The sequence below is a fragment of the Diabrotica virgifera genome, chromosome 5, assembly GCF_917563875.1.
Source record: "Diabrotica virgifera virgifera chromosome 5, PGI_DIABVI_V3a".
NCBI classification, from domain to species: domain Eukaryota; kingdom Metazoa; phylum Arthropoda; class Insecta; order Coleoptera; family Chrysomelidae; genus Diabrotica; species Diabrotica virgifera.
Window position 1 is genome coordinate 251,505,100 of NC_065447.1, and position 16,182 is coordinate 251,521,281.

The 16,182-nt window shown below is 32.8% G+C and overlaps 2 protein-coding genes across 2 annotated transcripts in view; one reads left to right on the plus strand and one right to left on the minus strand.

The window, feature by feature from the left end:
- Positions 1 to 16,182, minus strand: part of LOC126884839 (uncharacterized) — a 166,762-nt gene that overhangs the window by 142,110 nt on the left and 8,470 nt on the right. The gene's annotated exons all lie outside the window — the stretch shown is intronic.
- The window catches only part of LOC126884830 (aminopeptidase N-like), a 174,358-nt gene that overhangs the window by 57,802 nt on the left and 100,374 nt on the right, over positions 1 to 16,182 (plus strand). The gene's annotated exons all lie outside the window — the stretch shown is intronic.

Sequence of the window (16,182 nt, forward strand, 5' to 3'; positions counted from 1 at the left end):
TGGAATATTTGTCCGGGGATTATTTGTCCTAGCTTCGCTTGGACACCGAAATTTTCTTGTATTGTTTCTGAAAGACAAGTTACATTTTCCTACTATTCTTTATATTTTTTATATGTCCTGGGAGGGGTTTTAACCCCCCAAACCCCCCCCGTGCGCCACTGATGTGAGAAGAGCAGATCGTACAAGATGGGCATCAAAGATTTCGGATTGGAGCCCAATAGGAAAGAGAAGAAGAGGTAGACCCCGAAGATCATGGAGGGATGAAGTGGACGAGGCCATGGAAAGACGAGACCTTAGAGACGGAGAATGGCAGAACAGAAACGACTTGAAAGAAGAAAGGCGGCGACAGCTGTAAAAATCCTTATACAGGGTGTTTGGTAAAGAATGGACCGTAAGCTAACTTACCTTAGTACAAAAGTTGATAATAACCGAAATACAGGGTGTCAAAGTTAAACTTTTATTTTATTTATTTTTTAATATTTCCTGACAGGCATGGGACAACAACACGAAATTTGGTAAGTGGTGCTGGTACTGTACAATCTTCTAAATTATGTTAAACAAACGTTTCTGGCTACTACCAGAGGCGTACGACGGGGGAACGTGAATGGTTGACCCTTCCCAAATTCTACGCCACTCCACTGGCGGAATTGCTATTTTAGTGTAATGATTCTCCAATACTTTCTATGTAAAAAACATACTCTTCATTCGTAATGATAAAGCCATTAGTTTTCGAGATATTTGAAGCTAAAAACGAAGTTTTATCCTAATTTAATTTACGTTAATCAAAATAATTGTGCCTTTTCATTTTTAACTTCAAATATCTCTAAAACTTATGACTTTATCGTTACGAATGAAGAGTATTTTATTTGCATAGAAAGGATTGGAGAATCTAAAAATTATGCTAAAATAGCAGTTTCATCAGTGTTGTAGAATTTGGGAAGGGTCAACCATTCACTTTCCCCTGTCGTACGTCTCTGGTAGCGTAGAGCGTAGTAGCCAGAAACGATTATTTAACATAATTTAGTAGGGTGTACAGTACCTACACTTTCTGCCAAGTATCACACGGATATGTCAAATTATTTTAAAGTATTCTTTTTTTTTAATACAGTAAAACCTCGATATAACGGACTAATTGGGGGACGGGATGTTCGTTAAAGCCGAAAGTCTGTTATATAAAAATAGATTTAAAATCAATAACAAATTTTATTTTGATAATATGTCTTTAGATACAGTGTACATATCTGTAAATTAAAAAAGGTATTAAGTTTTTTTTGCTATTTTTTTACTTTTCTACTTCATCTAAAAACTTTCTACAATATTCTCGTTTGGTTGCCGAAATTATTTACTGATCCATAGGTTGAATAAGCTATGTATTTTTTGGTAAAACAATGCAATCAAAGTTGCCATCTTCTGAATGTCGAATATTTTCAGAAGGATAAGGTGGCGAGTTGTCGAAAATCAATAAACATTTCACCTCTTTCGGCGGTATTTCCTGTTTCTTCTCTTGAAATTTTCTGACTGTAAGTACAAATTCTTAAAAAACCAATTTTTGAAAATATTTATGGTGAACCATGCCTTATTAGAGCTATAATATGAATCGAGCAGATGATGCATTCTTCTTCTTCTTCTTAACTCAGGCGAGACTCGTTAGTCTCTGGCACTTGGTCATAAGACCTTTGTACCAAACCCTGTTCTTCTCCTTAAACTTTAATAAGTCCTGTGGCCTCAACGAAGGCCAACAGTTTTCTTATTGGTAGTTTTAAGATCTCTTCTGGTTCAAACCTCATTTGACCAGTGAAGTTCTGCCTTACATCACCTAGCACACTGCAATAGCATAGTATGTGTATGGCAGTTTCTTCTTCCATTTCGCACTTTCTGCACCATGGTTCATTCACCTTACCTAGTTTGTATAGGTGATTTCTTAAACGACAATGTCCAGTCACCATTTCAGTGACCGTTTTGATCTCTCGTTTATTGAGGTTCATCAAACTGTTCGAGAGTTTTTTATCAATATTCTTGATTATTTTTTTAGTCTGGATTTGCCCTTGAGTGGTTCTCCATTTATTTTGATGATTCTTTATCAGCCATTTCTGAACCTCGTTTTTCATAGCATCTTTAGTGATGCCACAGAAAGGTTCTGGGCCTTCAAAAGTTTTTCTCGAGCCTTGTTTCGCTAACATATCTGCTCGTTCGTTCCCATGCACCCCTTCATGACCCGGCACCCATATTAAAGACACTTTGTTGTCTTTTGCCAGGTTATTGAGGAGATCTTTGCAGTTTCTCACCAGTTTTGATTTGGTGAGAGGGTTCTTTACAGCCAGAATAGCCGATTGGCTATCTGTGTAAATGTTGATTCTCTTAGCTTTAGGGTCCTCATCAATTATTTCATCAATGCAGGCCACCAAAGCAAAAACTTCAGCCTGGAACACCGTTGTATGTTGACCTAGGCTGTAAGATTTATTATAGTTACATGTTTGCCCAAAGACTCCTGATCCAGTACCATGGGCAGTTTTAGATCCATCAGTGAACCATATTAAGTCTCCATTAATGTTTGGGACTTTTTGTTCTCTAGATGGTATAATTGTGTTAATCTTCTCAGTGAAGATGATGCATTATACATATCTATATCAACGCTAGGTTTACGAGATTTTCCAACAATTATAGCAGTTCATCGATGCAATCCACCGGCGTTAGCACAAAGCAGTGTCGAGATCCTGCCCTTGCTGTTTTTTCTTCCAGAATCCGATTTTCCATATTTTTTGCATTGCATTTTTTTTTTTTAATTTAATCGAATTTGTGTCCGTTATATCCGAAGTCCGTTAAATAGAGGTCCGTTCTATCGAGGTTTTACTGTAATTTATTCTTTATTTAAAACTTTAAGAACTATGTGTGCCCGGTACTATAAAACTATTTGACATATCCTTATGGTACTTGGCAGACAGTGTAGGTGCTGTACATCCTACTAAATTATGTTAAATAATCGTTTGTGGTTAATACCAGAGGTGTACGACAGGGGAAAGTGATTGGTTGACCCTTCCCAAATTTTACGCCACTGATGAAACTGCTATATTAGCATAATTTTTAGATTCTCCAATACTTTCTATGCAAATAATATACTCTTCATTCGTAACGATAAAGTCATTAATTTTCGAGATATTTCAAGTTAAAAATGAAAAGGCACACTTATTTTGATTAATGTATTATGCTCCTTCGTTTTTAGCTTCAAATATTTCGAAAACTAATGGCTTTATCGTTACGAATGAAGAGTATATTATTTACATAGGAAGTATTGGATAATCAAAAAATTGCACTAAAATAGAAATTCCACCAGTAGCGTAGAATTTGGGAAGGGTCAACCGCAAACAGCCTGTATAGATCGGCTTGCATATACGTAAAATAATGTAAAGCACTAATGTGAAATACAACCAAACCTTGCCAGCTTGATAGATCGTTGGTCTCATCTATAAATATAATTAAAGAAAACACATTTTATCTTGTTTATATTGAATTTTTCCACAGTATTGAAGGTTCTCAATATACAAAAAAATCGAATTGTTTATTCGAACTGATTACTCCAATTGCATTTTTGTTGTCATTCAGATCGTGCTTTATTGACTATTCCAGCACTACTTCTGATAATAATTATTGTGGTGTTAACTTATGAAAATAATTAATTAAAATAATTACAAATTCGTGCCTCCACTAATTGGTATTGTTGATATGGAATGTAAATATGCCAATATAATAATTTATTAGTAATATTTTGCAATACAATTAAGATTATTTACGTAAGATCAAATTTCATAACGTTATGTATAGATAAAGGTAAACAAGTAAAAATAGGATTTAAACGATAAAGAAGAGTAAGAATAAGAATAAAAAAGTTTCTAAAAATATCGCTTTAATAATATATCTTATAGATTATAGGTAGTATGACTGTTATTAGAATTATGGGGCAAAATATTGAAGTATGGAGCATTTTTCTTTGTTTTGTTTAGTTTTTTTATATTCCGTAGTTTGTCTTTTTCCCTGTTCTAAGAGATTTTCGTTTAATGATAAAATTTTAGGTTCTTAGTAGGTATATGTAGATTCTGCTTTTGATTTGATGAGAGCTATTACCTATCCTACTATCATTAACGTGACAAGATTTTTGATAGGTACCTGTAGAAACACGATTTACCACAGGCATGTCTTTAATGATAGACTTATTTGTTGACCAGGTGTAGCCAATCTCGTTTTTGGTATAATGATCTTCCTCTTATTTATGTATCATGTCCTTTCAGGACATTGGTTACCATCATAGCTATCTTAATTTTATTCACTGCCACCCTAAATAGCATGCTTGTATCAACACCATACCAATCTCGCAAGTTCTTCAACCATGAGGTTCTTCTTCGTCCTGAACTGTTTCTTCTTCTTAAAGTTCCCTCTCCTATCGGAGATTGTATATCATAATGGCTATGGTCATTTTGTTGGCTGCTGCTCTGAATAGTTGTAATGAACTACAGTTAAACCATTCTCTAAGTTTCCTCAATCAGGAGATGCGTCTTCTTCCTATGCTTCTTCTTCCTTGGATCCTTCCTTGCCTAATAATTCTCAGCAACTCATATTTTTCTCCTGTGGTAATGTTACCCAAATATTCCAGTTTTCTAGTTTTCTTATGCTTCTTCTTCCTTGGATCCTTCCTTGCATAATAATTTTCAGCAACTCATATTTTTCTCCTCTGGTAATGTTACCCAAATATTCCAGTTTTCTAGTTTTTATACTTTTCATAATTTCTAACTCCTTTTTTAAACGTCGTAGCACTTAAACATTGGTAATCCTTTGAACCCACTGAATTTTCAATATTCTTCTGTAACACCACATTTCGAACGCTTCTATTCTTCTTATGTGTTGTCTCTTCAATGTCCAAGCTTCCATTCCGTATATTAATATAGAAAATATGTAGCATTTTAGAGCCCTCAATCTGAGAGGCAACTGAAGGTCTTTGTTTGTAAGCAGTGTCTTCATTTTTATAAATGCTTGCCTTGCAGTTTCAATTCGGACTTTAATTTCTTTGCTTTGGTCATTTTTGTCATCAACCCAGGTTCCCAGATATTTTTATGTCTTAAATTTTTCTATTTGGGTTTGCTCTATCATTAACCTTTCATTTCCATGTTCTGTTTTTGAGATAATCATAAATTTAGTTTTTTTCTTGTTTATCTTTAGTCCGTATCGAATGCAATAATCGTTAATCCTATTAAGCAATTCTTGTAGCGATTCCAGGGTGTCTGCCATTATAACGGTGTCATCAGCGAATCTTATGTTATTTACTATTCTTCCGTTTATAGAGATTCCATCACTTAGCTCCGCTATCGCTTACTGAAATATTCGCTATATCGCTTCGGATTCTTGTTCTTCTATCTTTATATTGGCCTTTTGATTGCAATACAGATTGATGATAATTCGTAAATCTCGTCTGTCTATATCTCTGTTTTTCAATAATTCTATTAGTTTTTCATGTCGGACCTTGTCGAACGCTTTTTCGAAGTCGATGAAACAGGAATAAATATCCAGGTTCATATCTAAGCATCTTTGAGAGAGGGCATTAAACGCAAACAATGCCTCTCTTGTTCCAAGTCCTTTGCGGAACCCAAATTGGGTATCATCCATATCATATTCTAGCTTTCTGTATAATCTTCCATGAATCACCTTTAGAAATATCCTGAACTGCGTTTGCCTGCAATTTTCTCTTGGATAATATTTTGTAGCAACCTATATAATTTGGGACCTTTCATTACGTCCGGAATACTCCAGCTTTCTCTTCTTGATGGCTTTTATAATCTCAGTAGTCTTGCTGAGACGTTCTAGTATTGTGGAGTTTCGAATCTTCTCCACTCTTAAAATTTTTCTATACCACCACATTTCGAAAGCCTCAAGGCGATTTAGATCGACTTTATTCACAGTTCAAGACTCGACACCATAAAGTAAGACCGAGAACACTTAGCAGCGAAGTAGGCGGATCCTCAGGGCCAATGTTGGTCTCTGTTACATAATACCTTGGACATCCTTATAAAAGCAGCTCTGGCCTGCTCTATCCTGGATCTAATTTCGCCGTAAATCTCTGCATTACAATTTAACTTAAGTATCTCCAAGGTACTCTTGCCTGGTACTAGGCAAGAGTAGAAGCCGGATTTAGAAAGAGCTTCAGTACAAGTGACTACCTTTTAACGATGAAGATATTAATCGAAAAAGCTAACGAATATCATATCCCGCTATACATGGCATTTATTGACTTCGAAAAAGCATTTGATAGTGTGGAACACTGGGCAGTAAAGAATTCCCTACAAAACAGCAGAATAGACTACAGATATACCGACTTAATTACAAATATATACAGGGTGTCCCGAAAAGAATGGTCATAAATTATACCACACATTCTGGGGTCAAAAATAGTTCGATTGAACCTAACTTACCTTAGTACAAATGTGCTCACAAAAAAAGTTACAGCCCTTTGAAGTTACAAAATGAAAATCGATTTTTTTCAATATATCGAAAACTATTAGAGATTTTTTATTGAAAATGGACATGTATAATTCTTATGTCAGGAACATCTTAAAACAAAATTATAGTGAAATTTGTCCACCCCATAAAAAATTTATGGGGATTTTGTTCCCTTAAACCCCCCCAAACTTTTGTGTACGTTCCAATTAATTCAATATTGTGGTACCATTAGTTAAACACAACGTTTTTAAAACTTTTTTGCCTCTTAATATTTTTTCGATAAGCCAGTTTTTATTGAGATGCGGCTTCTTTTTCAATATATTTACGTAAAAATTTTATGGGGGTTTTGTTCCTTTAAACCCCCCTAATGTTTGTGTACGTTCCAATTAAACTATTATTGTGGTACCATTAGTTAAACACAGTGTTTTTAAAACTTTTGTCTCTTAGTCTTTTGTTCATAAGTCACCTTTTATCGAGATGTAGCTTCTTTTTCAAAATATACCTAAAAATGTAAATTATAAATAAATTTTCAGATTATTAACAGGTCTCTATAACCGTACTTAACCATATACAAATATGTGGTGGATTCGACAAATATTCAAAATATCTTGATAAACACTGGCTTATCGAAAAAGTACTAAGAGGCAAAAAAGTTTTAAAAATAATCTGTTTAACTAATAGTGCCACAATAATAATTTAATTGGAACGTACACAAAAGTTTGGGGGGGTTTAAGGGAACAAAACCCCCATAAAATTTGTATGGGGTGCACAAATTTTACTTAATTTTTTTTTTAAGATATTGCTGTCGTAAAAATGCCACATATCAATTTTCAATAAAAAATCTCTGAGAGTTTTCGATATATGAAAAAAAATCGATTTTCATTTTGTAACTTCAAAGGGCTGTAACTTTTTTTGTGTGCACTATTGTATATAGGTAAGTGAGGTTCAATCAACCTATTTTTGACCCCAGAATCTGTGGTATAATTTATGACCAATCTTTTCGGGACACCCTGTATAATAAGGCAACAACAACTATTAAGCTAATGAAACAAGCATATTAAAATAAACCAAGGAGTAAGACAAGGAGATACCATCTCGCCCAAGCTATTCAACCAAGCGCTAGAAGATGTGTTCAAACAACTGCACTGGGATGGTTTGGGTATGAACATAAACGGGCAATATCTGAATCACTTACGATATGCTGATGATATTGTATTAATAGCAGAAAGAAGTGAAGAATTACAAAGAATGATGGAAGAACTAGATAGAGAATCGACAAAGATAGGACTGAAGATGAACTACAGTAAAACAAAAACCAATGCCAATCAATAAAAAGAACTAGTAATTACAGTGGCACAAACAAGAATAGAACAAGTAAAAGAGTATATATATATATATATATATATATATATATATATATATATATATATATATATATATCTAGGACAAATCACTAGATTAAATAAAGAAAATCAGACCGAAGAAATAAAGAGAAGAATAAGATTGGCCTGGGCATCATTCGGAAAACTGTCTTACATTCTAAAGAACAGAAAATACCCGCAATACCTAAAATCAAAAGTCTTCAATCAATGTATACTCCCTGTTTTAATATATGGCTCTCAGACATGGACGTTTACAAAAGAGAATATGGAAAAAATAGCAAAGACAGAAAGAGCCATGGAAAGACAAATGCTGAACATTAAATTATCAGACAGGAAAAGAAACGAATGGATCCGTAACAAAACAAAAGTGAAAGACGTCTCTACCCAAGTAGCAAAGCTTAAATGGAAATTCGCCGGGCACACCCTACGGCAGAAGGATGAAAGATGGACTAAGATGGTAATACATTGGAGACCATGGAACCACAAACGAAAAAGGAGAAGGCCACAGATGCGATGGTCAGATGACCTGAAGAAACACACTGGGTCAAAATGGATGCAAATAGGAGTAGGTACTGTGTCGTCTGCATATCGCAAATTATGATGACTTCACCGTTCACAATAATTATTTCTTCTTGTTATTCAGAAAGTGCATCTCTGACAATTATTGCGAAATATACGTTAAAATTAGGGGCGACAAGAAGCATCCCTGCCGTACTTCTCTTTTAAATAATATTAAGAGCCTGTACATATATAATGATCACTAATATTTAGGTAGATAAACAGGTAGATGAGGAAAATTATACATTATTAGTCATATTACATAAATAATTATTTTTTTTATTAAACAATTTGTGGTTGAAATTTTTAAATATTGTGTGTGGGATTTTTTATTTGTCACCGATATTTGGGAGAACTTCATTTATTCGGAAGTCAGATAAAGGATATAACACTTTTACGGATAATCTTTGGTCACGCTTTCCGCAGACTGTGGTTTTACTTTTAAATCATGTAGGAGTGTAAACAATTATTGCTTCAATGCAAAAGTGATTAAGAAATATTCCTAAAATGACCAGTTTTTGTCATTAGCCAAAAATAGCATCTTTGGTAAAATCAAGGTAAATCTTTGTTCTGAGCAAAATAAGATATTCCCACTTTTGGACTAGGTACCAAGAAACATTTAGATTGTAGGAATGAATTCCGAAATAAGTACAACGGAAAGAAATGAAATTGTAGACTAAAATGCAAAAAAAAATATTTTAATGATTACTTTAACTTGATGTAATTGTGATCTCTATGAATTTGAAAAATGAAATTGCATATGTTTATTCCAAAATTTTAACTAACAATGTTTTGAATTTGTAATTCTAATCTACTCTCCCCCTCTTTCTCCAATAGAGCTACAGCCCAAATCGCACTTTGGCCTCCTCCAAACTGTTCCTCCAATCTTGCCGGTCCTGCGCCGATCTTCATGTTCTTCTCCACGTCTGTTCACTTCATACTCCCACCTTTTCCGTTTCATTCCTTTTGGTCTTGCACCTTGCATTTTACTATCTAAAGCTCTTTTCATCAATCTATCGGTCTCCATTCTTGCTACATGACCAGCCCATCAAAGTCTTAGAAGTTCAACGAATTCTGAGATCGGTGTCTCTTTGAACATGATTGTACGATCTCATGATTGTACCTGGATCACCATACTTCGTTTTCGTTTATCCTTAGGACCTTTCTTTCAAATAATTTCCACTTTTTTGTGTGTTTTCTGTCATCAGCCATGTTTCTAAAATCGAAGAAAAAATGAGTCCTCGTAGACGACATATGGATAGAGTTATTCGAAAAGGAACCAAGCGACAAATTCGAGAATATTAAGAAATTACCATCAACCGATTTCTACTGGAGTATATTGAATATTCTAAAAATATCTAAGAGCCAGAACGACTCCAACGACATCTATTAACAAGAACACCAAGCGCCAACAACAACGATTTATAATTTAAACTAAACTTCTAACGTAATTTTCATTCGTGACAAATTCGAGAATATTTAAGAAATTACCACCAACCGATTTCTACTGGAGTATATTGAATATTCTAAAAATATCTAAGTCCCAGAACGACTATAACGAAACCTATTAACAAGAACACCAAGCGCCAACACCAATGATTTATTTTTTAAACTAAACTTCTAACGTAATTTTCTCCGAACTACTAAATAGGCGCTTGGTTCCTTTTCGAATAACTCTATCCATATGTATATCCAGAAAAACATTCGCTACTGGATTTTGTTAAACACACAGACGCTTTTAAGAAAAGCAGAAAATAGAGATGAATTTGCAATGGTTATAGATAGTGTCACCAACTCCAATTCGGTCGAATTCGAGACAAGGCCGAAAAAAAGAATGTGTGTGTACTTTGTACGCACGTAAGAAGTTATACTTCTATTATATGATTTAAACGAAATTAATATACTTTTTATTTATATTTTATTTAAATATTAAACTAATTTATACTTACTACTTCTCAAACATTTTTATTAAAACAGTGCCAAAAATTAAAATAATAAAAGAATAAAACACACACGAACACATTAAAAATGCCACAAATGATTGCTGAATATTAATTGTCGGAAATTTTTTTAACTAAATATGTATTTTCTGAAAATAAAATTATATAATAAATATACTTACAATCATAAAATGTATAAAAAAAATAAAAAAATAAAAGTTTTTATTGGGATTCGAACCAGCTATCAGCGCGGTTCTATATTGGGGTTCATTCGCCTTAAACGCTTCGCCACGGAGGCAATGTGTCATTATGTGCGAAGATCGACTAACTAAACGGATTAAGCTTTTGACATTTTTGAATTAAATTAAATTATTTGGATTTTGAATTGAAATGATTTAGCATTGAAAAAATACAACAAAACATAGAGTGAGAAAACAATATATTAGGTGAACATTGATAGAAATTTTGATGGTAATCAAATTATGTAAATAAAAGTATTACATACTATGTATTTTGGTAGGTTCAATGGTATCTATGATACATTTACAATTATTACGTACCTGTTGCTTTTAAAAACTATTTAAATGTCACTACAATTATAAACTTTTTTGTTTCTGTCCTCACAACAATAAAACTAATATATTATACATTTGTTTACCTTCATATTGAACAATTATTTATTATTGACAGATCATTTCAACACCCAATCAGAGCCCGTATAACGACTAATACCATACGGTCGGTGTGCGCATGCGCGCAGATCTATATAAATTCACCCTCAATCTCAATCGCGCCTAAAGCAGTATACCTTCAAAAATACTCAAAATCCGGGACTTTTCAATGAAAATCGGGCCATTTTTTTAATATAGAACGTTAATATCATCATTTTATTGATTATTTAATATTTTTATGTTGACAATGATATTATTGTTGATGGGATTAAAACACAATTGGTTGTAATGATAATTACATTTTTGTTAGTTTTTGACGTCTCGGCTTCCAATCCGGAAATCCTGCTCAAAAAAAGAGAAATCCACTATTAGGTAGTGGTATTGGTATTCCAAATTATTTGACAGTCTCAGCAACATTCATCTTGTTCGTGTCATCTTTAGAGACTAATGTCTGGTTGCACCAACAGATCTTAAGCTTAAGGCGTGCATTAACGAACCGTATGAGTTGCACCATTGAGTCTTAGATAAATTTTCAGCTTGCCACAATGGATTGTCAAGTGGATTGCATTGATAAGAATCGATAATAGGGAACTTGCATAAAATTTAAAATTGGAAAAAAATGTTATAAATCACAACAGAACATAATTTAAAACATGTATCAATGATAAAAAAGTTTTGTTTGTCTTTCGTTTTTCCCCTAAAGACGATTAAAAATTCAAATTATTCCAGCCAGCAAAAAACGCGTCGTGACGTCATATGGTTTTGCATTTACATTTTACACCAAAAGTAAACAAAATTAATTAGACATTATAAACGTCAGTAAAAAATACAGTTATGTGACGTTAAAAGTGTTTTGTTCGTTTGAACTATTCATAGAAAATTTTTACTTTTACAAAATGGTTTTATTTTCAATAGTAAACCTTCTTTTCTTTTCTTTAAAAACTGTATCAAACTCCAATCTCAACAAACTGGTATATATTAGGTGCGTTCGCGGGTACAGTTGACAAATTGTCGCCGACAATTTCTAACCTCACTTAATATAAATAATACCGTTAATAAACTGCGCGTCATAGAAAACGGGCACCCTAAAAAATGGGTCATTTTTGATGTCGCGTATCTCCTAAACCTGTTGTCCGATTTAAATGATTTTTTGAATATGTTATAGCCCTATTCTTTGTCAATATCTTTGTAATAATATTTTTGCAAAACAGGTAAATTTTCATTGTATACCGGGTGTACGAATCAAACTGTGTTTTTTTCTCAAAGTTCGCAACATCCTGTGGATTATTCTAGCATTTATAAAATACTGAAATTAAAATTCAACTATAGCCTCAGGTTTTCTTAACATTCTGTTTTTTGATTCATTCGCTTATGTTGGATAATGTACTTTAACAACTAGCCATGTTCTTCATCAGTACAGGGTGTTATAAGTCTAAAGTGTTTTAGGGACTAAATAAGTTCGACAAACTTTAAGGGGTAATTCTGCATTAAAAATAATGACAGTTTGCTTTATAATCATATATCCGCAAAAGCTTCATTTCCGAGATACGGGATGTTAAATTTTTTCTTACAAACTGATGATTTATTTATTGCTTTAAAACCGGTTGAGATATGCAAATGAAATTTGGTAGGTTTTAAGAGATGGTTATTGCGCATTTTTTGACATTCAACTAAGAATTTTATATTCACTATTGGAGCGCATACGGGTAATATGACCGATCATATTATTCGTATGTACGCCAATGGTGAATAAAAAATTCTTAATTGTATATCAAAAAATGTTCAAAAATTACGTCTTAAAACCCACCAAATTTCATTTGCATATCTCAACCGGTTTTAGGGCAATAAATAAATCGCCAGTTTTTAAGAAAAAATTCAACATCCTGTATGTCGGAAACGAAGCATTTGCGGACATATGTTTATAAAGCAACCGGTCATTATGTTTTCATGCAGAATTACCCCTTAAAGTTTGTCGTACTTCTTTAGAAACACCCTGTACTGATAAAGAGCATGCCTAGTTGTTAAAGTACATAACTTTTGTATTATCCATCATAAATGAATGAGTCAAAAAACAAAATATTAAGAAAACCTGAGGCTATAGTTGGGTTTTAATTTCAGTATTTTATAAATGCTAGAATATGCCACAGGGTGTTGCGAACTTTGAGAAAAAAACACAGTTTAATTCGTACACCCGGTATATAATGAAAATTTACCTGTTTTGCAAAAATATTAATACAGTGATATTGACAAAGAATAGGGCTATAACATACTCAAAAAATCACTTAAATCGGACAACAGGTTTAGGAGATACGCGACATCAAAAATGACCCATTTTTTAGGGTGCCCGTTTTCTATGACGCGCAGTTTAGATAAATATACAAGGTTTATTTACATTTAATTAATATTAATAACTAATTATTAAATTATACTAGGTAAATATACCTTTTATATTTATCTATTAACGATATTATTTATATCATTTTAAAGTGCGCATGCGTTTTGCTGCTAATTTGTCGCCGACTAGTCGTCGACAGGCACCCGCGAACGCACTTATTATTACAACGACATACGATAAATGTCATTAGAATATAAATATTTTTCCTTTATTACCCTACGACGAGCTGGCCAAATACCCAAGTAGGTGGAGGCCAATAAACTAAAGAAGGAAAAGAAGTATATACCTAAATATAACGCTGTGTCTAGGTACACGCTAATGTGTACGCAAATAAAAAAGTTAGTGTCAGAGTGTTGGAATTTGTTTAATTGCGTTGTGTTTATACTTTAATTTAAATATTGATTAGTAAAGAGATTTCTTATTTTTTATTTTTTTAGTGTCTGTTTTTAAATTAACTATGCAGTGTGGACAATTATTTAGTTGTTTTAATGAGTTTAACAACATTTTAAAACAGTATGAAAGAGACTATAAATTAATATATATTTTTTTAGTTATAAGTGAAATACAGTATTTAGTATTACAATATAGTACAATATGTTACGGTAAAAATTAGCAGAGACAATCAAACTGCTGAGCTGCTAAGAAGAATAACTCTGGGATGGGCAGCATATGGAAGACTACGTGATATTTTTAAAGGTGATATACCTATCAGCTTAAAAAGAAGAGCCTTTAATCAATGTGTCCTGCCTGTTCTTACATATGGCGCAGAGACACTTACCCTAACAAGGACATCTGCACGAAAACTACAAGTGACGCAACGTAGAATGGAAAGATCATTGTTGGGCATAACGTTAAGAGATAGGGTAAGAAACGAAGAAATTCGTAGAAGAAGTGGTGTAGAAGACATAATAAAACACATAGCCAAAATTAAATGGAAGTGGGCAGGACACGTCGCTAGAATGAAAGATGATAGGTGGACCAAAAAAATCTTGGAATGGAGACCGAGAGCGGATAGACGAAACCCGGGAAGACCACCCACAAGATGGACTGACGACATAAAGAGGATTTGTACCAACTGGATTGCAGCAGCGCAGGATAGATCTGAATGGAAGTTTTTCGAGGAGGCCTATGTTCAGCAGTGGACGACTATGGGCTGATGATGATGACAATATGTTACAATTTAGTATATACAATATTTAGTATTACCGTCCAAAATTAAAATAAAAGGAATACCTAAAGCTTTCACAATAATAATTAACTTGTTATGAAGCTATTTCCTTGTGGCATTTTTGTAATCAACTATTCTAAATGGGAACTAAGCCACAATTTAACTAAAAAAATGATGTTATTAACGTTTCAACGTCTAAACGGACGTCGTTGTCAAAATACAAAATATTATCAAATTAAACAAAAATTCTTGCTTAGTAAAAAATTTTTTCTAATAATTTATTTAATTTGACTAATTTTTGTATTTTGACAATGACATCCGATTTGGACGTCGAAACGTTAATAAAATCTTTTTTTTTTTGTTAAATTGTGGCTCATTTCCCATTTAGAATAGTTGATTATAATAATTAACTTGCGTATAAAAATTATTTTAGCAATATTTTGTACATGTCATGTCAACTAAATACATATATTTATTTTGCTAACGTAAATATATACTTTTATTGTATACATTGATTTATTACAATTAAGTTTGAAACATCTGAATAGTTCTGCTTCCCTTCCCTTAACAAATATTTTTTGCCGGTTGTTCGAACGCTAATCAAAAATGATCATTATCAAATATTTAAACTGTCAATGTCAACTTTGTTTGGGTTGCTGAAAACATAATTATGGATTACAATTATGAATTTAGTTAATCATGTTGTTAATACTTATTATGTTAATTGACTAACTAATCTCATAATTATAATAAATTATGTTTTCAGCAACCCAATCATAGTTGACAGTGACAGTTTCGTGACCGTAATTAAATATTTGATAGTGATCATTGTTGATTAGCGTTCGAACAACCGGCCCTAAAAACATATCAAAATAGCATGTATTTACCAAAATATACAGTCACTGCGTACGTTAAATAATGACGTCACTGGCTTGATGAAGTTAAATTCGCGTGTATGTACCTAACTTTTTTATTTGCGTACACGTTAGCGTTTACCTAGACACAGCGAAATATAACCATAATATTCTCCTTTTCATGAACATTTTTCAGTGCGTCACAAATAGGGCTTTTCATTCACAGTCATTTGTTTCGAGCTTCTGTCATGTGTCACATAATATTAATATATCTACGTCATACGTTATTGGTATATGCAATGATACAAACCAAAGACGTATGACGTAGATATATTAATATCATGTGACACATGACAGAAGCTCGAAACAAATGACAATCGATGAAAAGCCCTATTATAGAAAAAAAGGTAAGTCCATGATAATACACATTTATGACATTTATTCTAACGTGACATTTTTGTTAAATCTGACAGTTGTCAAATTTTATTTTCAATTTGGAATAAAACAAAATCAATTGTGTCTATTGCATTTATAAAATGGTATTTTCTTTCATTTGTATAGTCTAATAAATTGTACAGATTATATTGATAATATTATTATTTTATTTAATAAATAATTCTTTTTTGATTATGGCGCCATTTATCGACAACTAGAATAATCACCGAACTAGAATAATTACCAAAGTATTCAAAGACGTGCCTTTTTTTCTGTCACATACAATTTAATGCGTT